At 36.3% G+C, this 24638-nt stretch overlaps 1 protein-coding gene across 8 annotated transcripts in view; it reads left to right on the forward strand.

Moving 5' to 3' along the window:
- Positions 1-24638, forward strand: part of TFPI (tissue factor pathway inhibitor) — a 210293-nt gene that overhangs the window by 135099 nt on the left and 50556 nt on the right. For all 8 annotated transcript variants that reach the window (XM_090144375.1, XM_090144371.1, XM_031604400.2 and 5 more), the window contains one exon: positions 17729-17854. The gene's annotated coding sequence lies outside the window, so the exon portion shown is untranslated. The remainder of the gene's footprint in view (positions 1-17728; positions 17855-24638) is intronic.

The raw sequence follows: 24638 nt of genomic DNA on the forward strand, positions 1-24638 counted from the left end.
CGGAATCTTTTATATCTGTTGCCTCTCTGCAAAAAGCACAAGGCATCAGCATTGTTTGAAGCTATTTGAATTATAAGAACTGAACTTTGCATTTTAGAAGATAATTTAACTTTTAGAATTGCTTTTAGACTTGTCTTGTTCTTGTGTTTAGTCACTGACTGCAGCTTCAAGGAAACTGGATGTAACATTTGCTTCTCAAGTGACACAGTGACTTTAGTAGAATTACATAGAAATGGAATGGTGTTTTTTTGCTATAAATAACAAACTTTAACTTCTTGTGATTATTTTTTTTCCCCAACTTTTACCCTTGTGTAGTATGCTGAGTAGTTGCCATTGACGCTAGCCGTAAATTTGACTTTTTTCCTCTTAATGCTTTGTTTTTGGTAGATAAAAACAATAGAACCATAAATAATAATAAAAATGAAAGATGATATGTTTTTATTTGATAGCCATCATCCAAAGGGAATTTCATTTCAACGCTGAAATCATCTTTACGCCAAAAAATTTCCTCTTTGAACCAATGAAGTATGCTTTTTAGAGAGGCAACATGAAATATAATTATATATAATGTAAAATAGTAATAATAAAAATAAGCTAAGTAGCAACTTAGTTATATTATTACAGTCTAGATGTGTGTTTTTAGTCTTGCACTTGAACTCAGAGACTGAATTCCCTGATTCACTGGGTTTTGGCAACTACTTATAATTCCGAATTCAACTCTGTGATACTCAGTGCCCCCATTAAGGTAATTAAAAATAAATAAGTATTGGAGGCTTAAGTGTCTGCAATTTTACATGCATTTGGCAAAAGTGAAAAATGGGTCACTTAAAAGTATTTCTTACCTCAAATTGTTGTGTTTATATTTTACTAGAGCAGAGGTTTGTAAATATTATTGTTTCTATTAAGTTAAATAAGAACAGAGAACACACTGCTAGCAGAATGTGTTCATTGCTTGCTCTATACACAGATGTTTTCCTCATCACTCAAAAGAAAGACAAGTTCTAGCAAGATAACCAGTAGTCCTTTATTCTTGGCTTTAGAAGACTTTAGAAAGTTGGATATCTGATTGGATTTCTCTCTATAGTTTGATTTTTGTAAAAGCAAATATCACTGTGCTGAAAAGTGCTGTGTGTTTAATGCATTTTGCACCAGGTCCATGAAACCAAAACATTAGCATCTTCCCTACTGCCCTTCTGGTCACACCTTTTGTCCTCATTTTCTCAGATTTCCCACAGAATCTAAAGTCCCAATCTTGTTATACATATTTTCTTGTTATACTCAGAATCAAAATATCTTCACTCTTTTTAGAATAGTGGAGTCATAACCAAGTGTAATTTCTGGCTCCTATAATAAGCACTTAATCCTCTGGTCTAGAAAAATCTAGAAAATTATCAGCAAGTAAAAGGAGTAAGCAATTGATGGTTTGAAGTTGCCCATAAGCTGAGAAACAGTGATACTCCTTACTTTCCAACCTTCTGCTCTAGTTGAAGCCATTACTTCATTTTTTTCTCTTCATTTACTTTTTTTTTTTTTGTAATCATTTACTATGTGCTTCAGATCATTCTGTACTTTGTAAAGGGTTGTGAGACAGTTTGAAAAATACTGCTTACCCCAAATGTTTGGCACTGTGGGACCTGAGTACCTACCCTGGAGCTAACTGTATTCATCTGTCATGACCATCTGAGATCCTGAAACTGAAAATGTCCTTGAGCAGGCTCTATGTAGGAAAACATCCACATTGAGAACTGCAAGCAAAAATGGGGAATAATCAATTTATTCTGATGGCTACCCTATTTTTATGAAAGAAAAGGGAAAATCTGTTTAGGAAACAATGCTGTCTTTGAATGGCCAACTAGCTTCTGGATCCTGTTATTTCTCCATGTATTAGACAATACTAAGGGTTTTTCCACTTGCTCATTTCTGCAACAGTAGATTTTCTAAAGCTTTTTCTTTGCTTGTTTTCTTCCTCTGAATAGAAAAAATAAAAAAAAAAAATCATTTCCAGCATCTCCAGGCACTTCCAGGTCTGACTTTGCATTAATAAGACAGATGTATTATATAAAAGAAATTTTGGAATGATGCCTGAAACATTTCTTGTAAAATAAGATTCCCTCATAACTGGACCATTTATTTTTCTTTTTATTCTCTCCAGCCAAACTGAAACTTATTCAAATTTCTGAAATATTCAGTTTAGTATAATTCTCTGTAGTTACTGTCTCGGCCTGTGGTCAAGATGGAAATGTCACTGAACTGACTTTTCTTGAGAAACTTAACATTCTAGTCTGGCAGAGTCATGAAAATAGATAAGATCTGTGTGTGTTAGTCTGCACTGGAATTAAAACAATGAAGTACATTTAAGTACTCCAGTTAAGGAAAAAGTACTGAAAAATTTGTAAGTCTCTGTAAGATTCAGGAAAGCATGACTTATATATGTATATATATACACACATATATGTATATATATTTTTTTTTTCAGAAATTTTTACTTAAGTTTTGTTTTTGTGTTTTTTTTTTCCCCAGAAGGAACTATAGTTGCAAAGACAAACATTTTTCTTTTCATTATGTTCCTCTTCATGTTGAACATGCATGCCAAAATGTTTTAAAAATCATGTGAATGAAATCTCTAGTGTTGAATATATATGAATATCTAACTTTTCTCAGATAAATTAAAAGCCATGAATCTATGAGCTGTTTAACGGTGTCTGCTGTATGCTGATTGTGTTGGGGAGTTTTCATTGTCTTGTTTTTTGTCTTCCATATAAAACAATCTCACTGATACATAGTTTAATTTTCTTTCTTTCTGTCCATCTGTTGTTCTGGCTTGTTTCTCCATCCTTCGCCCTGTCCATCCTTCCCTCTGTTTTCTTAGAGTCTGTCAGTCCTTCTGTGACTTTTCCCCATTAGAACTTCAACTGTTTTTGTGAAAATCTTGACTAATAATTTTCCTTCAGTATCTGAAGTAGATATTTCAGGGGGAAAGTACTCTTAGGGTGATTGTGCCATATTTCTCCGTGTCTTGAAAATATTGAAGATATTTTGGTATATTCTACTCTGGTATAAGGAAGATTGCATAGTTAATCACTTCAAGACTTAAATAAAAATGCTTCATGTTTTGCACATCATGTTCAGTGGCAGATATGTTTAAGAATATTATGTAGGACAGATAGACTTGACAAAAAATACATGTATAGATGAAAGAAACCAATGATCCAATGTTGTTCTCAAGAGTTGATTAAAACTCCACTGGAGTAGAGAGAAATTTTCTACATAACTCTTTGGGATGACAGGGGTAAGTTTTCACAGAAGCAGTTCAATTTCTTTTATGGCCAAAAGATCTCAGTGGGATCTTGCTCTGCTCAGTTCGACTTCAGGTACTGTTCTCTTGTTTCATACTCAGATGTTTGCAGAGGGCACATAATATAAATGTACTGTTGTAGTGAGATATCCAAGTTAACTATCACATCATACCAGGATACTGGTGATTTCCACAATATGTGTAGATATAATTGATACTGGTCTGTGATTTGATACTTGTGACGTGATAGGGGGAGAGACTGAATGTGTCTTCACTTTCCGGCTTTGCATGACAGTGGGAAGAGAGAAAGTTAGAGTCTTGGAAGTCCTCTGCAGAGCAGCTGCTGAGAAGCTGTTTTGTTAGGTAGGAGAAAGTAATGGATCAACAACTTTGGAAGCAGAGCAAAAGCACTGGAGCCTGTAGTATTAAAATGTTCTGCTACTGCTTGAAAGCATCTGTATGTACCTAATACACATGTCAGAACCTATCAGCAAGAATAGTTTTCTCAGAAAGTATTTTATATTAGTATAGATAATCTCCACTGAGATCATATCTGTCATCAGTTGATGTTGGCTTTCCCCTCTGAAAACAAATAGGTTTTGCTGTTTTTTTCAGACTCAAAAAGAGAAATGTTGGTTTCTGGGAGTTAATGCTGACACTAAAAGCTTACCATATGGCAAATCTGTCCACTGAATCACAGTTTATGTCCCCTGCTGCAGTAATCTCACAATAGGTTATTAAAAATTCAGGTTTAGGCTGTTATTTGTCTTGAACAACATCTTATTGTATTGTCATGGTAGTTTAAAAGAAGAGTCATGCTGTGGATGTGTCTTATAATTAATGAAAAGACTAATTAATTTTTTAGCAGCATTATGCTAAGGTAGTTTGCAGACAGTGAAACAGTACTCATGCCTTGTCGATTTTGTTACTAGTTAATAGTACTGGTCTTTCAGTACTAAACCTAGAGTAGTAAGTAGAAAAGAATCAATACTTCTATAACTAAGTAGATCTGTCATCTGGTTCTTCAGCTTGTGGAAGCATTGAAGACTCCTGAAAATGGCTTATCTTGGGATGACAGTTTTTCCACAGGATGCAGGGAGTTTTCATGCTCTGGAGGTGTGAAAGGCAGTTTATTACAAAAAAAAAAAAAAAATCTTCAAGAAGAGAAGATTTCTATGCGTAACAAGTTATTTCAAAACTGTTTACACTTAAGTAAATCTACTGTGGATACATGGCTTGATTCAAATCTCCCTAATGGAAAACTTGAGCTCTCACTGTTGTGCTCCAGCCTCATAATTCACTAGGAAGCCTCTTTACTTCTAACAGTGGAGAAAAACTCTACCACTTGTTCAGTATAATAAACCAGCATACCGTGTTCCAAGACACTGCAGTTTGAGAGGAGCACTTTACTGTCTATCAAAATAAGTGTCAGTACCTTGAAAAGATAAATCTATTAAAATTGGTTCTATTTATTTTTACATCATTTGTTTCCTATTGCTTCAAGTGTATTGTTCCTTTATGGGATTTTTTTCTCCTGGATATTTCTATTACAAATAATACAAGAATACATAAACAACAGGTTTTAAGATATTTGTGACCATATATGTTTATCTGAAAATAATGATTCTTAGAAAGCCTATGCTAGGTTCAAAATGAAATAATAGCATTTAACTTTGTTAAAACGTTATGTCAGTTATTCAGAACTAAAAGGACATATAGAGGGAGAAAAACATTTCTGTCAAATAATATGTTAATTGTTGTGATGTGTGCACCTGCCATTGAGGTTAAATTATGAGAAGCTTGTATGAATCGATGAAGCAGTTGTTGCTGAATTATTTTTCAGATAAGTGTTTAGGAGTTATGCATTTTTGTCAAGCAAATGGTTTATTTCAAAGGTTTTAAACAGCAGAAAAGATTACATAGCATGGAGGAAAGATTAAAAGACAAAAAGCCCCTTTTTCCACAGTAAGATGAGTGGTTATAACACAAACCTACACAGGAATAGGGAATAAAACTTGAAAAAACATCAAATGTAGAACTGTGAGTGAAATATTTATGCAGAGCTTAAGTGTGAATTTAACATACAGGAGTGTCAGTTGAACATGTAGCAATGTAATGTGTGTTTAAACAAGAAAAAATGCAGACAAGAGTGCAATAATAAACCAACATGATCTAAGTTATGCTTGTAAGTGCTAATTAAATTTGTGTGAACAGTCTACTCAAGTATAGTTGCATGCTAAATAATGGTTTTGACTTGTTAGGATAAAGTCATTTCTAAATTGAACAGAACGTAAATAAAGGCTGTGATTTTTCTGTTCATGAAGGTGAAATTCTTAAGGAGCCTGAGATCTAATCTACCTCTCTTAATTGGGTGAATCTGCAACAGAGAAGTGAGACTACCACTGAATAACTGAAGTTTTACTTACAAGTGTAAGGATAGAATTAATGAAATTACACTCCACCGTTTGAGAATTTACTAGGGGAAGTATGCTACAGAGTGATAGTTAAAGGAATGTGATGTGTAGAGGTTAGCTGAAATAACCACTAGATTTTAATGCTGTTCTCAGAAGGCAGCTCCAACCTGTTTACCTTGGAGCAGTGTTAAGTCAACTGAGCGTTCAAAACAGTATGTTCTCCAGCTGAGAGCACCATCTTTATCCACTCCTGAGCTCTTGATTCCAAGCTCTTAATCTGGGTAATTTAATTTAAGTATCAGATTGGGCTGATATGATTATTTAGTTTGTTGAATCGGTTTTCACAGAATCCTCTTTAAACAATACAAGTGAGCCAGAACTTCCATAATAACCTCTTTTTTTTCTTATCAGTTGAAAATCTTACAATTTTATTCAAAGATAAGCGTGTACAAAATTTATGTTCATTTCTAAGTTTTGTGGTTTTTTTTTTAAAGGAGATATCTGTATGGATTTTCTGCCAGATAGGAGTGGCAGTAGGATTATGACACTGAAACAAGATGTAAATTAAGTAAAAATGAAGATATTTTATTTTAAAATAGAGGTTTGAAATTGTATGTGTTGGATTTCCCTTTTCTGGCTGATGGAGAGAGCTGATTTTATCAGAGCATGCAAATAGAAAGAAAATGCTGAAGGAAGAGATATGTATGTGATTGGCGTGACTTCCTCATTTTCAAAGATTTAAAGTTGAGAACCACCTGTATGTCTTACCTTGTCTCTCCAAATAGACTTAAGAAAAACTGTGACGTATTGTGAGTGCCACTGCTGCATGTGACTTGGTACATACAGCAGGATTCTGAAGGATTTACCTTAAAGAACTTGAGAGTAAATTTACTCGTGTGAGAGTTAAAGTCATTCACATGAGGATTTGGTTTGACTTGGTGGTGTATGTTTAAAGTGTACATCAGAAATGTGAATTTTTTAGTCTACCACAAGTCAATTAACCAAACTCAAAGAATAAGTAATTTGACATCCTTTAAAATTTGAATGACACCAAAATAAGACTGTATTATTTTAAAGAGCATAGGCTTCATATACACTTGTTTGAGTATGGCAATCTTTTATCATGAAAATACTTTAAGGAAGAGGGAAATTTTACTGCCCATCTGAGCAGACAAAAAAAAAAAAAAAAAACTTCCTGTAGAAAAATGTGTAAAACTCTTCCTCAGACACTAGTTCCAAGAACTCTTTTTAATAGGTTATCAGGACCTTGAGGTTGAATATCTTCATGTGGTCCAAACTTGCTTACCAATGTAAGCAATAAATGCAGATTGTATTGGTCCTCAGTATAATCTATCAAGAAAATAAAATTTGAAAGCATTCGTGGAATGAAGTTTAAGCTTAAAGGTTTATCAGACTTTGTTCTACATTCATTCTGTGTAAATCCAAAAGAAATTTTCGACCAGTAATATTTAAATGGAGTTCTAACTTCCAGTCATTTCACCAAGGAACCGTGGTTTGTTTTCATGCTTGATTAAACATGGTTTTAGAAAGATGAAAAAAACTTCCTAATAATATCTGATAGAAAGTTTCAATGGTACTGTTGCCAAATGCAGACATGAACGCTATTAAGCGTGAAATGAAAATTAGGAAGTCATGAGACATTGATTTGAATTTACTCATAATGATCTGGTTTATGTTTCTGGCCTCTGGAAAGATGATTAGAACATAATCTGTTCTGTGAAGGACACTGGACTATTAGTGAGGTAGTCATCAGAACATGAGCTGTAAATGTCTTTAGTTAAGGTCCCTAGATAACAATGATTTGACTAAGATACTGCAACAGGCATAGAAAAGGAATGAAAAAAAAAAATAGAAGAATCTAAAAAAGGAATTTCCCTTTTAGATGCAAGCACAGGGGTGTAACAATCAAAAATCTTTTGGGGGCTTGTAAGAGAGTAGCTTAATTATAAACACAAGTAAAAGTAGCATATGGTATTGTAGAGTACTTGGTCTTGGCCCCTTTGCAAGTTAACTGAAGGTCAAGCTGTAGAAGAAATGCAAGGAAATTCAGTGTTTTTCCACTTGATTCTTCTGTCTTGCTTTCCCAAATAAAGTTATGTTGTGAAACAGTTTGTGTCTGCTAAAGATCTGTTTTGTGATTATGGCTCACAGAACATTCTTCCTGGAAAATTTGTGGTAGGAAATAAATCCTGAGAATGGTTCTGTTCCATGATCCTGGAAATACTCCAAAGATTTAAAAAGAAGACTGAGGTTTCTTTCAGTCTATGGGCTCTCACGTGGTGGATTTTGTTTTTTCTGATCCATTGACTTTTTTATTCTACTTTTTCCCTCTGCCCAGTTATTGAATTGGTTACACAGTTAATTTGTTGCAGCAATTACCACAGGGATTTGTAGACTGACTGGTGGACAGAAAGTTTGATGTATACCACGTGTATACATTTTAGAATTCTGTAGGCTAAATTCTGGACTAATTCAGTGGGGGGATTTTTGGTTTGGTTTTTTTTGTTTGTTTGTTTTATTTTAAAGGTTGAGTTTTGTAATACAATCTACACATTCAAAATAGTAAGAAAATATATATTTTAAAACCATAATATTGTGAAGAAAATTGTTACAGTAACTAAGATGTAATGTATTGTAAATATAACAAATAACTATTTGAGACAGCATTTTTGCATTTAGGTATTTAGCATTTAGTATGTTGTCAGTAGAGAAGGTATTCATTTGAAAACCAGAAACTCTCTAATCGACCTTATTTTAATATTGATTTAATACATTCTTTTCCTGTTTTATTGATTGGTTTCATGGAGGAAGCATAAGTCCTCAGCATAAATCTCATTGACTGGCAAGCTTAGATTGTTTATTCTTTGAGTTTGACTATTGCAGCAGAAGCAGTAAGAATAGTAAATAACTGTTTTAGCTGTTCTAGGATATGATCTTGTCTATCCAACAGTCTGTAGTCAGGTAGTTTGCTGTTTGGGGCTTTACATTACCTCAATACTAAAAAGAGATGTTTTCAGAACGTGAAACCTAATAAAAATCCCTTAGCTTGCTGCAGTTGGAGATTCAATTCCTGTGCAGTATACTACTGAGCTGCAGTGTTTCCAGCCCAAGCCTCTAGTGAAAGAGGTGTAAAAACACAGTATTGCTGTAGTTTCATTCTATAATGATCCATTAAATCACCCCCTCTTGTGATTATGGTGTCTTTGATGGTCTAAACAACATTTTGGGATTTTGTTATAAAAAGTACCAGGCTTCAAGTGATGGAGAATTTTAACACTAAAGTAGATGGTACCTCTAGTTCTAGTGGTGGTCTGAGCCAATGTGCCATTTGCAATTTTGGGTAGAATTGAAGGGAACTGGCAATTTGTGTGTAAGGTATTAAAAAGCAAATATTGAAAATCTGGATTTAGAATGTTTTCCTTGAGAGGGCGTTTCCTATCCTTTTCTTCTTTAGGTGCAAATTGTGACTCAGGATGTCAGGAGACATTGACAAATTCCTCCCAAAAAAAGGAGATGTGACTTAACTGCACATTAGACTTAGCTGAAACAGTTGATGTGGGATATTACAAACAAATTGGAATGATTTTGTATAATTGTGATGCTTTTGTGTTTCTTACTGTATGCTTGATCTATAAATGTTGTCAGGTTGACAAAGAAGTAAATTATGTGGAAGAAAATTTTTTTTTCTGCATAGGTGGTGTATAAAAAGTCTGTAGGAACTAAGATCTGAGGGAGAATTTGGGTAAAATCTTTCCCAATACTATGTATTTTGAAAGAAGACGTTTTCAAAGTATGTTTCAGATGTACAAACAACTCTGAAAAGCACACTCATCTCCTGATAAATGATAAATTGATGATTAAACTGTGTGTGTTATACATATTATACTGTAGGAAATACAGAGATATATAAATGTATCAATATATAGTGATGATTACATGGTGGGGCGTGAGATTGTCAGTGTAGTAATCTAAAGCAAAATTTTATTTTGTGGCACTGGAAAAAGTAACTTTCTTTAAACTGAGCAATTTCTTAAGACTAAACAAAAATAAAAGATTTGCAAGGAGTTCTCCCTCCTGCCTAATGTGGCTTTCCAGAGCACATCTTTCTTAAGATTTTTTTTCTGTTTAACAATTATTTTATTGCTTCTTGGATTGCAGTAAACCTTCAAATCCCTTTTTTGTCCCTAGGAAAGAATATCATTTTTTCTTCACCATCCCAGAATTTGCAGAATTTATTGTTGCTGCTGTAGAGACCTTTAACATTGCTGTGTCCTCCCTGCATTGCTTTTGTTTTCAGCAGTGCGAACCCAACTAAGCATAGTGCAGTAAATAAGATAAGGCAATCAGATTACCCAGTGTACCCTCCCTTGAAACATAAAAATGTGATATAAAACAAAAGGAGAAAAATTGAAACTCTCCAATCAAGCAGAATAAAATATGTCTTGAAATTCATTATCAGTATGGATCATAATCTTCAGCTCAAATATGGAGTGCTATGCATTTTTTCAATGGTTTGTGTGAAGGCAACATTGATGTGCATCAAATGCAGTATTTTGGCAGTTTCGTGGGGTTTCTCTGACAGATGAAAGCGTTCGAATTTGATACATTTCCATAGATCTGTGAGAAATTCTGTAAATTCAATTTCAGGCATTTCTGAAAAACAGAAGGGATATGAAAATGTAAAGGTACTGTAGAAAAACCAGAAGGAAAAGAAATTTCAAAATTTTAGATTGTGGATTGCATACAGATGATTTATCCGTACATGAACTTTACTGTGGCACTGGTGTTCTAAAGAGTTAATCTAACTTGAGACTCACTTCATTGGTTACTATCTGTTGAGACGTTTTAAAATGCACAACATTTTTGAAATCAAATCCTATACTGAAGGCCAAGCAATAATATATTTATTTCCTTTAGCAGCCACTTTGTAACCCCATACAGCAGGGCTCCACATTTTTCCTCTTAATGTACACTAACCCTGATACATAGGAAAAGGGTGGAGTGTAATTTTATTGCTGATACAATTTCTAAATATATTCTGACTGAAACCTGAAAACCAGTTGCAGAAATGAGATGACACGAAACGAAGCGGTAAGCAAGAGGCCTGCCACTGTTAGAGGCATTTTGCCTAGCTGAGGTCTCAACAAAGATCAAAACCTTAGAGAAATCTTGATCTCTCAGATGAAATTTGAGAACTTTTTTATTCAAATGAATACTGTATAATCCCTCACTTCTCTTTCTATTTTTTCTCTTGAAAGATATGGAATGATAGTAAGCTTAACAGTTTCTAGTTAGTTTCGCTTTCAGAGGTTCTTTTAGTAACACAGGTTGTAACGTACAAAAGCTAAATGCTATCCTGGATACTTCTATTTCTTGTTTACATCTAATTTCCCTTGGTAATTAACTGCTTTGTAGAAGTGTCCCTGTGCGCTTCTGAAGTTATAATGTTGTATTTTGGCAAAAATCTAAATAAGTGACAAAACCCTGACAATGTACCTTAAAGTATTTAAGTAGGGTATAATCACAGAAGTGGTCTCCTGTAATGGTGCTGGAAGGGGAGGTGGAGAGGAGGCAGTACTGTACTTTGGTTTGAGACCAGTGGAACTGATAGCTTCTAGGTGTTCATTGAGCAAGATGGAGTTTAAGAGAAATTCATAGCATCCTCCTGTCTGTCACATGACATTTGTTTGCAAAGGTTTCTATCTAAATGGATATTTATTGTTTATTTATTGCTGATAGAACTGCACTTGAGTCCCAAGAATAAGAAACAATAGCAAAGAATTTTTTCCCATGACCATGTTAGTATAGCTTTTTGTTGTTGTTGTTGTAGCTGTTTTGTTTCATTTGATTTCTTTAACTCTGAAATATCTGGAATCCTGTGCAAAATAGTTATAATTTCAGTTAATAAGTCTTGTGAGGTCATCCTTAGTACAATAGTAATTTACGTACTGGATTGTCTGGCATCTTGAAAGAGAAAGGGTGGGGAGAAGTGATTTTTCTTTGCTGCTATTTTAAATGAAATAATAGCTGTCTTCCATTGGACAAAGGGGGTCTTTCAATTGACTATCACTGAGCATTAGATGATGCTAAAGAAGATTGTTGTATTGTAGTATCTCACGGAAAATGAGATAACCACACTGATGTGTTCATACATTGTAAATACAGGTTTTCTCTAGGTTCTGTTTAAAGTACAAAAGGAACCTCTTCTCTAAATCACAGAGTTGCAGAGATTGGAAGGGACGTCAAGAGATCATCAGTCCAACCCCAACTTGCAGTACTAGTAAAGCCAGAATGTTTGCCTTCTAAATGCTAACATAAATCCTCTGACAAAAAGCATAATTTCAGCAACAGTGATACCTCTTGTAAATTCAAGGATAAAATAGATAAAACATACACTGCAGTACAGGCAGAATCTGATTTTATACAAGATAAGCTGTTTTGTGCAAAACTGAGCTAGCTATTTGACCTAGTTAGAAATGATTTGCTTCATTTGGAATACCTATGAGTAACTGACTATCACTTTCACTAATGTTTTTTTCACATAAGCATCTTTTCCAATGTATGCATTCAAAGCCATATTGATTTATACTCACCATAGTGCATTATTCTATAGTGTCAGAATGTTAGTTGTTTGACATTATACAGCATTATGGTATGTGAAAAATCATTCAGAAGGCATGTACTATCTAAACCAAACTGTAATTCAATTTTTAATTAAAAAAACAAAAATATATACTTTTTTGTTGGTATACTGCCACACAAACCAAGTTATGTAAATGTTCTGAAGCTGTATCATCATCATTTGCTCTTAGTTTCAGTTTGTTTCAAAAATCTTGCTTGGAACTAAGAAATATTTTAAAAATTTTTATTAATAGGCAACAGAGCAAAGAGGTGACTAAATTGCTGTAGGCTATGTTGGATGATCAGTAGATCACTTTTGTTAAAATATAAATATGCGTATATGTGGACTTCATTTTTAGTTGCACTCACCTCAATTTACTTGATATCTCAGAAAACAAGATGTAACTGAATACATACAACTTAATTTTATTATTTTTGATGACACATACAAAGGTGGTCTAAGATGGTTTCCTTAGTATGTATATATCCTATATGTTTACATGGCGTGTGTAATACCATGTAGTATAGTGTAGCTCTAATATTTGCTTGCTTGACCTTCTTCAGGTAAAAGATTGTACAACTGTGTGGGAGATTACAGTAAGAAACAATAAGGATGAGTCATCTGATGGGACTAACCTTTGGAAAGTGACCTCATTCAATCTGACCACTAATCAATTAAAAAAAAAAAATTGATGGAAAAAAAAGAATATATTAATGATGTAATCATTTATCTCAAGAGCTGGTGCTATGAAAAATGAAATTCTCATAGGATTCCTCATAGGAGGGATTATTTAGTGGAGAATTCTGTAATTTTAATTTCATCCTTTGTATAGATAGTTTAAATAGAATATAGACTAACAATGACTGAATAGCTAGCAATACCTTCTGTCAAATGAATTGTGTAACAATGAAGAGTACTGTGAAAGTAGTGCTGTTCTCCTCCATCTTTTTCATAGGCAGAGGATTTGGTCCTTAAAATTGCTAATGTACCAGTTTTATAATATCATTTTCATTGCTATTTCAAAATATAATATTAAAATAGTTTTATCTCTTCTGTCTTGCAGGTTGTGTTTATCAGATAATTAGATGACATTGTTCCTATAGCACGTACCACGTAATTTAGTAATAACATTAACTCATGCTTCCCACAGTGAACTATACAGATGGTACATGCAGTCTCTTTATCAGGGTAAATTCTCAGAATAAAAGTGGTGATAGTCAGGCATGCTGAGAAGAGAGATTGAAAGATACCATTTGTATTATTCTTCATATGAAATCAATCAAAACTAGTGGAAAAAAAAAAAAAAGGCAATGGCAACTTAGCGTTAGTGTTGTGAATTGAGAAATGCTTCCAAAGAGTGGCATTGAAAATATTTATTTCCCTTAATACTCCAATCTAATCATGATGGTGAGCTCTGCACTGACAAAAAAGATACATTAAAAATGTCTTATATCCTGGGGCTCTTTAAGATGGCATTATTGGAACTTTATTAACAAATAGGCAGCTCTTAAATTTTGGTGTGAGTCTGAGTTGCACAGAAATCATGTTTTACTTCTATTTCCCCAGAAGTTTTCTACTAAGTTATTAACATGAAGGCACGTTTCATTACCATGAAACTACATGGATTTTCGGCTTGGAAATGTATGATGCTTCTTAAGTTTACTGCTTTTTTTAAGCCGTTTATCACTGTGATATGTCATGTTTCTAATGGAAACAGAAAACCTGTTATGCTCCAGCTAAAATGCTGGAGGCTAGCATACACAGCTTTGCAGTTCCAAGGTCGTTTTGGGATTCGTTCTATAGCTCTCCAGATACCCACCAGTTCCTAACAAGCAGAAGTGAACATATTAAGAATATAAGTTCAATTCAGGGAAAATAAACCATTGGTAATTCCCTAGCTTCTGCAGAGGTGATTACTAGTCCTCTTTGTATTGTGTAAGAACAAAGGAAAATTTCATTCAAACAGATCGGGAGGTTTTAATTAGCTGTAAAAACAGATTAGTGATTTCATTTTCAGTAAATAGTAGGCCAGTAGAAAAATACCTTATGCCATGGCGAATTAAGTTACTGTGGTAGCTGCCCTTTACACTACTGAAGTAGGCATATGTCTACTTCACATGGACAAGAAAAATGTGGGGTTTTAGGGGTATTACTGGTATGACATAGTATTTAATACTGGGAATAACAAGAATTGATACATTTTGTTATGCTCTTCAGAATCTGATTTATGGAGACTACATGGCTGAGAGCTCTAGTTCTATGTGAAACACAGGCTTCATGAAGAATGCCACAATATACTTCTGTCATGTCTGTGTCATATGATGGTAAATAAGTACTAGCTCTGAATTTATTCCTTATGAGAATATGAGTACATGAGCAGAGGATTATTGTTATTGCTAGAATGAAAAGTGAGTAGAAAGTATGATAAATAAATTGGCAATCCATTTTACTGCTGCATTAGTTGCACAAATGCTTGAATTTTATCTTTTCTGAATAGTACAACTGTTGCCTTTAATATATTTGTCATCTTTTGCAGTACTTTCCATTCCCTCACCCTTTGGGACAGCTGTAGAGTCCCCAGGACAGTACATTGTCTTCTGGCTAGATACAAAGCTGAGAGCAGAGGTCTGGGACTGAGAACACTTAATGGAAGGGGGGCGTAATGATGTTAGAGCTAACGACTGGATAGAACTTCTATCCTCACAGAGGGTCTTTCTTTCCCACTTGCTAAAGCAGCCAGAACCTAGGCACACAGAAGGGACATCTTTCTGTCAGTCTTACAGCTGTCCACACTGCTCCATCCTTGGAAGCCCCCCTCCTTTCCCCTCTGGTAGCTACCACCCAACACACCTCACCTACTCCAAACACTAGCTGACAGCCCTGTCACACAGGTTGCCTTGCTTTATTTACACTGCACAGCTTCTCCTTAAGGCTACATCTCCTTTCCTGTTCCCAACAATGATGTATGGCCCTTGGTTCAGCTCTTACTTTTTTTTTTTTACTTAGCATAGCTATGGTTAGAACAGCCAGAAGTAGTTTAGGAAGCTGTTTCAGCATTTGCTGCTGGAGTCTTCATCCTGCCTCCTGCTTCTCATATTTGCCTGTTGAGGGCAATCTTCCCCTCATACTACTGTATATCTTCTTTCCCCTTTCCACTAAATATTTTTGTCTGTTTTTTGCACCTACTCTTTCTGCTTTCAAGGGCTACTTGTCCCATATTAGTTGTTCACCCAGATGATTCCTTAGACTTCCCACATAATTCTTCATAATTTTTACCAGTAAATGAATTTGTCTACTCTATATCAATTATGGATTAGCTGTCACCCAAATGCTCCTACCATCCTCAGATAACTCACTATTTCCCGCCTAAATGCAGAAGCAGCACCTCCTGCTCAGAACGTTGTGCTGTCTGCACAGCAGCGCCTCAGGGATTCCTGCCCAAATGCTCCTGCTGTCCCTGCTGAGGGAAGTCAGGGCTCCCTGCCCAAACCTTCCTGCTCTCCCTGCTGACGTACCTCAGGGCTTCACTCAAGTGCTTCTGCTGTCCCTGCTGAGGTAAACCAAGGCTTCCCAGCCAAATCTTTCTCCTGTCCTATCTGACCTACCTCACGGCTTCCCACTCAAAATCCTCAGTGCTGTTTGCTCAGGCACTTGCTGAATCTGCCTGTGTCTATATGTTGCCCTCATACGTAGTACAAAAATCTTATGTAGGCTCCTTGTTTCTTGTAATTTTCTACAGCTTTTTCATCAAAATGAACATTACGCTTCTGCTTTGATTTTCACTTGCAGATACAAAGGTATTCGCTAGATTATTTAAATGTGAGAGATTTTTTTTCAGACACTATACTTGGCACAGCTGCAATCGTGATAATTTTGTCCTTGTTGTGACTTAAGTTAGGACTGCTGGGTCTCACTGAGCCGGCCAGGAGGTTGCAATGAAATGTTTTTTCAACTTTCAGTACTCTGACCCTACTTTTCATAGAATCATAGAATTGTTTGAGCTGGAAGGGAACCTTAAAGGCCATCTAGTCCAACTCACCTGTAGCTCCATCAGGTGCTCAGAGCCCCAACCAGCCTGACCTTCAATGTCTCCAGCAATGGGGCATCCACCACCTCTCTAGGCAACTTGCTCCACATTTATTGTAATTTTTTTTTTCCTTATATCCAGTCTAAATCTCTCTTTTTGTCTGCAACCATTTCCCCTTGCCCTATCACAACAGATTCTGATAAATTGTCTGTTCCCTACATGTATGATTTCCACTCACCTGCTTTCTGGCATACCCAGCCATTCTGAAGAGCTAAGCATTATGAAGAAGCACAGGATCACAGAATTGCAGAGGTTGGAAGGAACTCCTGGGGATCATCCTGTCCCTAAGAAAAATAGAAGCCTTTTAGCAGTACCAATAATTTTGAGATCAAGTCTTAAATATTCTGTTCAGTAAGGTGACCTCTGTAGTCCAAACCTAATGTGCATCAATGGTTCCCATGTAACTTGTGTTAGGTACATACATTAGGTAACACTAACAAAGGGAACGATACATTTCACATGCATATTCATAATCTCTAATGCTTCTCTGGATCCCAGATGTTTTACACAATGTTTTACATTGTGACTTTTCCAAGTATGCTTTGTGCTGGGAAGTTTGTGTATCTGAAAATATTAAGCAATTAAAACAAATTTAGGAAATGAACAGCTGGAATTATAGCTGGGTGAACAGCCTGATAAGTGGATCTGTCTGCACTGCATGACACAACCCAAGGGTTTGGTTTTACTCTCATTTTCCTTAATAAACTCTATGCCTCCCATGGAATTAACTCTATCCCAGTAGCGGTGATGTCAACTACTGCAGTGATGTCAGGTTGCGACACAACATGGTTCTGAGGGCACAACTACCAGGTTGGGAAGGATGCCAGCCCATTCCCAGCCATGCAGGAGTCACGATAGTTCTTGTTTTCTAGTTGCTGAGGAGTTCAGCATCAACAGCGAGCTGTTAAATAGGTTCACATGCTCACCTGAATCCTCCACATTTGGTTTGGACTTCATCAATTTTCTATTGTGTGAGAATGAATGTTTGGTTATCCTAAATGGAAAATATTTTTATTTGTGGCCACGGAACCTGGAACCCATCAATGTCATCTCATTTGTATGTGGAGCAAGGGGAAGATATGTAGGGTAACAGTGAGGAATGGAGTGGACAGAACACTTGTCTGCATCATGTCATCTGAAAAGGTTTGGAGTTCACCCTGGGTTGGTACAAGAAAGGGAAGAAAAAAGCCTGGCTTTTACAAAGGAGGTAGAAAAAATCAGTAGTATGGCTGCGTATCTAAAGTTGTCTAAACAATTTTCTTTTTTCTTCTTTTTTTTCTCCTCTACAGATCACCTTCAGAGGAGCAGCCCTGCCCAGCGCTCAGCATGTGGCAGAGAAGCTGTGGTGTGATGCAGAGAATGGAGCAGCCAGTGAGCAAAAGGAAGCTGAGGAACCACCTGTGCGTGGCCTTCAGGTGAGAAATGCTGGGAGTACTGGGGGTAACATGGAAGTGATTACAGAAACATCTTGATTGTGTTGTGTCTCGTGGAAGTGACTCGCATTCTTGGGTCTGAGGAAAGGGGGTGTAAACAGGAGCCCCAGCACCACTGAGCGCTCTTTGGATATCACAACTGGAAAATAAGTGCAGCAGGGGAGACAAAGGATGTTGAAGGTCACTCAGCTCTGCTCTGAGGCTCTCTAGACGTCATCACAGCATGTTGTGAATAAACTAGGGTGGCAGCAGCTGTTTGCCGTATACGTAAACTGTCAAATTCTTGAAGAATAAATGCCTTTACTTTCACTGGATCTGCTTTGAATGTGTAAACACCTTTTAAAATTTAATGAGTTAGGGGAAAAAAAAAATTTAAAACTGACTAATAATAATAAACAGGAAGAATGTGGAAACAGTTTTAAATGTACTGGAAGGAGCACTTGTTGAGTACAAATGAACTTCTGTGTTGGTAAATGCAATGCTATAACATTCTGACCTCGGTCTGGGCTAATGGCAGGTGGCAGAATAGATGAAACTTTTCGTTATGTCTTCAGGTGCTACTTCCAAAGCAGTTTTATAAGGGAAGGTATTTCCTTGTCTAGTCCTAAAAAATAAATGTTAGCACTAAACACATTAAAGAAAACTGTGCGTAGACATGGGTAAGTATTGTAATGGAACAGCAGGAGGAGAGGACTTAATAATTGCAAGACTAGTAGTAAAACCATCCATGGATTTTTGATAAGTGTTACAAGGCTCAAGATTTCTATTCTGTGGCACCAGTAGATCCTGAGGTAGGATAGAAGTGCTTTCTCTTCCAGGCTAGCCTGTGAATGTCACAGCTTTTAAACTTTGTCTTGTATTTTGTACTTACTTAGGGTGAGAAGGCAGACTGATGGAAACACAGCTACAAGCTTCTGCCAAATGATATGATGGAATTTGATAATATTTTATAGATTTTGCAGAATCGTAGAATCCTTAGAGTTGGAAGAGACCTCTGAAGGCCATCTAGTCCAACTCCCCTGCAATGAACAGGGGCACACCACAGCTATATTTCCAGTGGATTCTTCTGGGCAGAGTTGTTAAAGTATGAGCGTTGCATAGTGTTTTTACCTTTGTTTTTACCTGCCTCTCCAAGAAGAGAAATAAATATGCATATCTCTACTTTCAGTGTTTAAAAAAAAAAAAAAAAAAAAAGAGTTAAATAGTTAAATCATAAGAAGAAATCTGTGTATCAGTTGCTTCTGAACATCCCTGGGTCTCTTTTGGCTGATCCTCTGCTAATGTCACACCTGATGGAGTTTTCTTCAGCTGCAATGCTAAAGCTTTGCAACTTTAGGTATTGTCTTGTTTTTTTCTAAAATGGTTTATGAAGACACTCCTAACTTCAGTCTGAGAGTAGCATATTAGATAGTGTAAAATCCTCCTACCTTGAACCTGCATGAATATATCTAATGTTTGTATTTGGTGAAATAATTGTGTACTGAAGAGTACCATTTTTGTTCTGTATCTGGTTACTAGAATGTTAAACTTAGCAAATAATTCACTTTCAAATCCTGTGTTCTGAGAACTAGGCATGATTTTTCTTAAAGCTGCTTTGGTGTTCCCCAACCTAAGTTGGAGTTCAACCCCAAAATATCTGGCCTTTGTGTGTATCCCTTGATACATGGTGCTGGTGGATGGTAAGATAGACATGAGTCAGCAGTGTGCCCTCACAGCCCAGAAAGCCAACTGTATTCTCAGCTGCATCAAAAGAAGCGTGGCCAGTGAGTCAAGAGAAGTGATCCTCCCCCTCTACTCTGCACTGGTGAGACCTCACCTGGAGTACTGCATTTGGATGCGGAGTTCTCATTGCAGGAGAGACACAGGCCTGTTGGAGCATGTCCAGATGAGGGCTACAGAGATGATCCAACTGATGGTACCCCTCTCCTATGAGGACAGGCTGAGAGAGTTGGGGCTGTTCAGCTTGGAGAAAAGAAGGTTGTAAGGAGACCTGATAGAAGCCTTTCAGTATCTAAAGGGGACTCTTCAGCAGAGTCTGTGATGATAGGGCGAGGGGAAATGGTTTCAAACAAAAGGAGGTGAGATTGAGCTTGGAAATAAGAAGTTTTTTATAGTTAAGTGTAGTGAAGCACTGAAAGAGGTTGCCCAGGGAGGTCCAGCTGTGTTCGTAGAGACACTTAAGGTAAGGCTGGATGGGTCTCTTTGCAACCTGATCTACCTGTAGATGTCCCTGTATGCTGCAGAGGAGTTGGTCTAGATAACATTTAAAATTCCCTTCAAACCCAAATGATTCTGTAGTTCTTTGTTAGTTATAACATCGTAAGCTAATCTGAACTTTGAAAAAATGTTGTGTCATTATACGACCATACTTTGTTTATAAATATACAGTGGTTCTGTCATGTTTTGAGTACTATTTGCCATTGTGTGATACCATTACTAGATCCAGCAGCTGATGACTATATATATAGCGTATATTTAGATCGGGTATTGGAATAAGGCAGTATGACTTATGTGTTGTACTGCTGATCACTGGCATGTAGGACTTCCTCCTGTGAGAGATAAGCAGAAGATAGATGAGACTCAAAGGGTGTTTTCAAAAGAAGTAAGGTAGAAATAAAACACTGGCATAGTTATTGTGCTTGAGAGAAAAGGAGGGTAAGGACAACAATTACTGTACTTTCATTGTTATTCCATCTATGTAGTTTTAAATAATTAGCATGTGTTATATATATATTTAATAGATTTCAGAAGCCATTTCTACTGTTCTATAATATAGTAATTGTTTCACTCATTGCCCTTCTTTTTCAACTGCTTTACATAACACTGCCATCTAGGCCACCTGCTTTGACCTTCCATCTGTGCCTGAGTCTCTGCCAGGCCTACTACTACTGATCTGCCACTTGTACTTCAAATTAAACGAACTGTGACAGGTCAAGCTGAAACATTTCCATGGCTTTTTTTTTTTTCTCAGCAAAATAGGAACTGGGAGGACCCATACATATATTTTATTTCTGAACAACAATGAAAAATTCTTTATTGGTATGTATCTTAGGGCAAAACAAACAAATATATATGGGGGAAAGTAATGGTTAAAAGAAATGGATTTGTATGATAAATAAGTTTTGAGAGATCTGTAGTCTAGAGAAGCAAAAATTAACAAAGAATAGTCTTTGAACCCAATGATCTACCAAGGCATCATGTTTTAATATGATTAACATGACTGTATTCAGGACCTTCCGGATAGGCATCCCAGGTATTTTTGTTTCTGATATTGCATGGGTGGTTTGAGGCTATGTTTCCTTCACATTTTAAGCCAATCTGACTCATTTGTCCAGCACTTCGTTTTGCTAAATGCTCTTGTTCTGTATGCGTGAATGGGGGGCTGTGTATTTATCCTCACTGCTTTGTATTGTCTGAGGGAGCTGAAAAGGCAGTCAGTAAATTTACAAAGTACTTCAGTTCTAATTCAAGATGAGGAATAAGAAAAACTCAGGGATTCAGGAAGTGCAACAAGCAAATGCAACAGTGCAGTGTAGGAACCTTGTATGTACCCTGTATAGTTTTCTCCAGAGAAAATAGAGATATATATGTCCTGTAATTATACCTAATTGATTACATAAGTAACTATTTGTATAAACATCTGGTGAGTTTCCCTAAGGTATAGTAAGAAAGCAGTCATTTGATGCTTTTCAGTTAGTAGTTCTATCAACAAATTATAGGTGAAGCTCAGTGGATCAGTTATTCATCATCAACAAGATTAGCAAACTAAAGGGCCAGGTAGACATTTAATATGTTTTCAGCTTTGCACTCTGTGAAGTGTTAACTTTGGCTTTTGCTCTGCTGTGGGACGACATGTTTCCACTTGTTTTAAACTGCAATTAGATGTAAAGCAAGATTTTTTTTTTTCAGCGCCTTTCAAAATTTTTTACAGTAGTTGCTGAGGATTTGAGGTTGAGAATTATATATTTAACTGAAGTTAAATGTAGACCTAGGGTGTACTGTGAAATAAGGTAACTGAAGGAGAAGTTGCTGTTATGTTGGAGCTGATGTAGCACCTCATTCTCACTTAAAAAGGGAGTGTCCATTTCCACCCTTCTTTCTTCCCTCATGCAGTCAGCTGGATAAGTGTTCACCTCCCTTTTCCTTGAACAAACTTGTGAATCCCTTTGCTGAGCATTGGAGTGTGAAGGCCGAAGGGGCAGCTGAGTTGATGCAAAAAAAAGGTGTGATGGCTGGGAAATGATGAAGCGATGAAATGATGAAGGGGGGAAGCAGGGAGAGAGCAGGTCCATCTTTTGGAAATGAAGTGGACTGTAAGATATATTTTAGCTGTAAATTGCAATATTCCCTGGGAAAAAAAAAAATGCATTAAGGCATCAGAAAGATGAAAGGGTAGATTGTTTCACAAAAGAAGATAAACCATGATCCAAGTGCAATAATGAGGCAGGCATTCAAGGACAGTGCCTCAACAGAAAAGTTACAGTCCTACAGCATGAGCAAGGCAAGCATGGCAGGTCTGAGGATGGCAACCACAGTCAGGTGAGAGTACAGGTCATTGGGCAAGTCTGTGTAATGAGGCAGGTCTGAGATCAGGCTGGGAAATTGAACGAGCTAGATAGTTTTGATTAGTTCTAGAGAGGGTAACCAAGGTTAGACACAGCTCAGAGATCACTAGGCAAGTTCCATAATGCGTGGTGGAGTTCAGGTCAAGAAAAGTCAGTTTGTGAACTGGGGTCTGGAGCAGTGACTGGAAACAGGCAGAGTCACAACACTGCTGCAGTGTTGGTTTCCCAGTAGTACCGTTATGATTGGTTCTGAGAACTTTTGAAGCCCTGTGTCAACAGAACTCTGATCTTGACTTTGTTTTTAGACAACATAAAGAAGGCCAGGCTTAAAATCTAGATTCTGACATATATGTAGCATACAGTAGGAATGATAATTTACCTCAATACTTTCCGGTGCAAAACAGCTTAAAGGTACATTGAAAAAGAAGGTAGTAAATGAAATACTGTATTTGAGCTGTCTTGCTGTGAGAATTTGACAAATGAGAACACTAGTTCTTCTATAATTGGAAAAAAACTGTGGGAGATTAGATACGTTTCCACTTCAGTGCTCGTGGCTCAAATCTGGTTGTGGTTACTTTCTTGTTTCTCCTCAGCTGCTCAGATGAATGGCTATATGTAGTCCAGGTGTTTTCTTTTCCCACCTCAAAATATACATAGAAGTGCAAAAAAGGGGCACCTTGTTGAAGATAAGTAGATTACAAAGAATGTACTCAACAAGAATTAGTGGTTCTTTTATATCAAGTGTGATATTTGAAGTAGGAGTCAGAAAAAGAATAATTTATAATCAGCTAAGTAAGACAGTAAGGAAGTTTAATTCTCTCAAGATGCAGTTTTGAACCCTGGGAAGGTATATAGCTATTACAGATTATCAAGTGTTCTGAGGTTTGGTGTTTTTTCCCCACTTCTGTAGTTCATTTAATCTAATAACTGTTGTTGTTGTGTTTTTCTTTTTGTTTGTTTTGAGATACTGTACTAAAGCAGGGCCAGTCTTTGCATTTGCCCTCTTAGGGCATTTGGGACATGTAGCTGTCAGCTCAGAGCTGGCTTATATGTTAAAGTGATAAAAGGCGTTATTGAACCACATTTCCAACCTATATAAATTAACATTGATTTTCATTAATTTCCATTCATAACAGAAGAGCCAAACTGATTTATATTGGTCTCATTTTTATACAGCTGGCTTTTACAGATGGCCAAACTTGCCTTTTTATTTATACTGGTTTTTAAAAAATAATACTTAAATAAAATAGCGAGGGAAAAATGGTGGCAAATGGAGAAATATTATGACCGTAATTCAAGTTGATGCAAGTAAAGCTGTACAAACCAAAGTAAATATTTCCTAACACTTGAGAAGAGTTCATCACACATTTTCAAACTTGCTACTTTCTATTACTATCAAAAAAATATAGATATGGAGATCTATACCTATGATATGACCGTACCAAATTCACAAATATAATTTTACACTGTTCCTTACTTTTAGAAAAAAAATGTAGTGCTGTTAATACAAGTTACTTATTTTCTTCCTTCAACTATTTTCTTAAGTTTCATAACTTCAAATGGCAGAATATAGCTTGGAAATTAGGTGTAAAGTGTTAGTATTACAGGAAATAGCTCAAACTATGTTGTTTACCATAAAGTATACTCATAATTGAGATCATTTTAGTATGTTTTCTATAAATAATCACTAGTGTGGAATTATTGTATGTTGATTCTGAATTAGAAAGCAAGGACTCATCTGCTGTTGATTATTATGTTACCACATGTTAATAGTGACTGAAAAAGATTTTGTTCCTTATGTTATATTTATAGAGAAGTAAGTTAGTACTGTTTCGTTCCGGTGAACAGGGCTGATGGCCCGGATGGCTATTAGTAGTAGCTACGTTGTCATTGTTTATACTCAGAGGTAAAATTTATGTTGATCAGGATGAAATGTACAACCTGAAAGGGATGTTCTTGGAGAAATATACTTGTGTTCTGTTTGCTTTGTTCTTGTAGTGGACTGCTTGGTAGATTAGGAACAGGTTGTGAGATCATACCCAGAGAATGGTGGGCAGTGCCTCAATGTCTGGATGGAGATCAGTGGCAAGTGATGTCCCTCGGGGTCAGTGCTGGCACCAGTGTTCTTTAACATCTTCATTGATGTTAAAGAGGGATTGAGTGCATTCTGAGCAAGTTTGTGGATGACACCAAGCTGCGTG

The sequence above is a fragment of the Phasianus colchicus genome, chromosome 7, assembly GCF_987193195.1.
Source record: "Phasianus colchicus chromosome 7, bPhaCol1.hap1.1, whole genome shotgun sequence".
NCBI classification, from domain to species: domain Eukaryota; kingdom Metazoa; phylum Chordata; class Aves; order Galliformes; family Phasianidae; genus Phasianus; species Phasianus colchicus.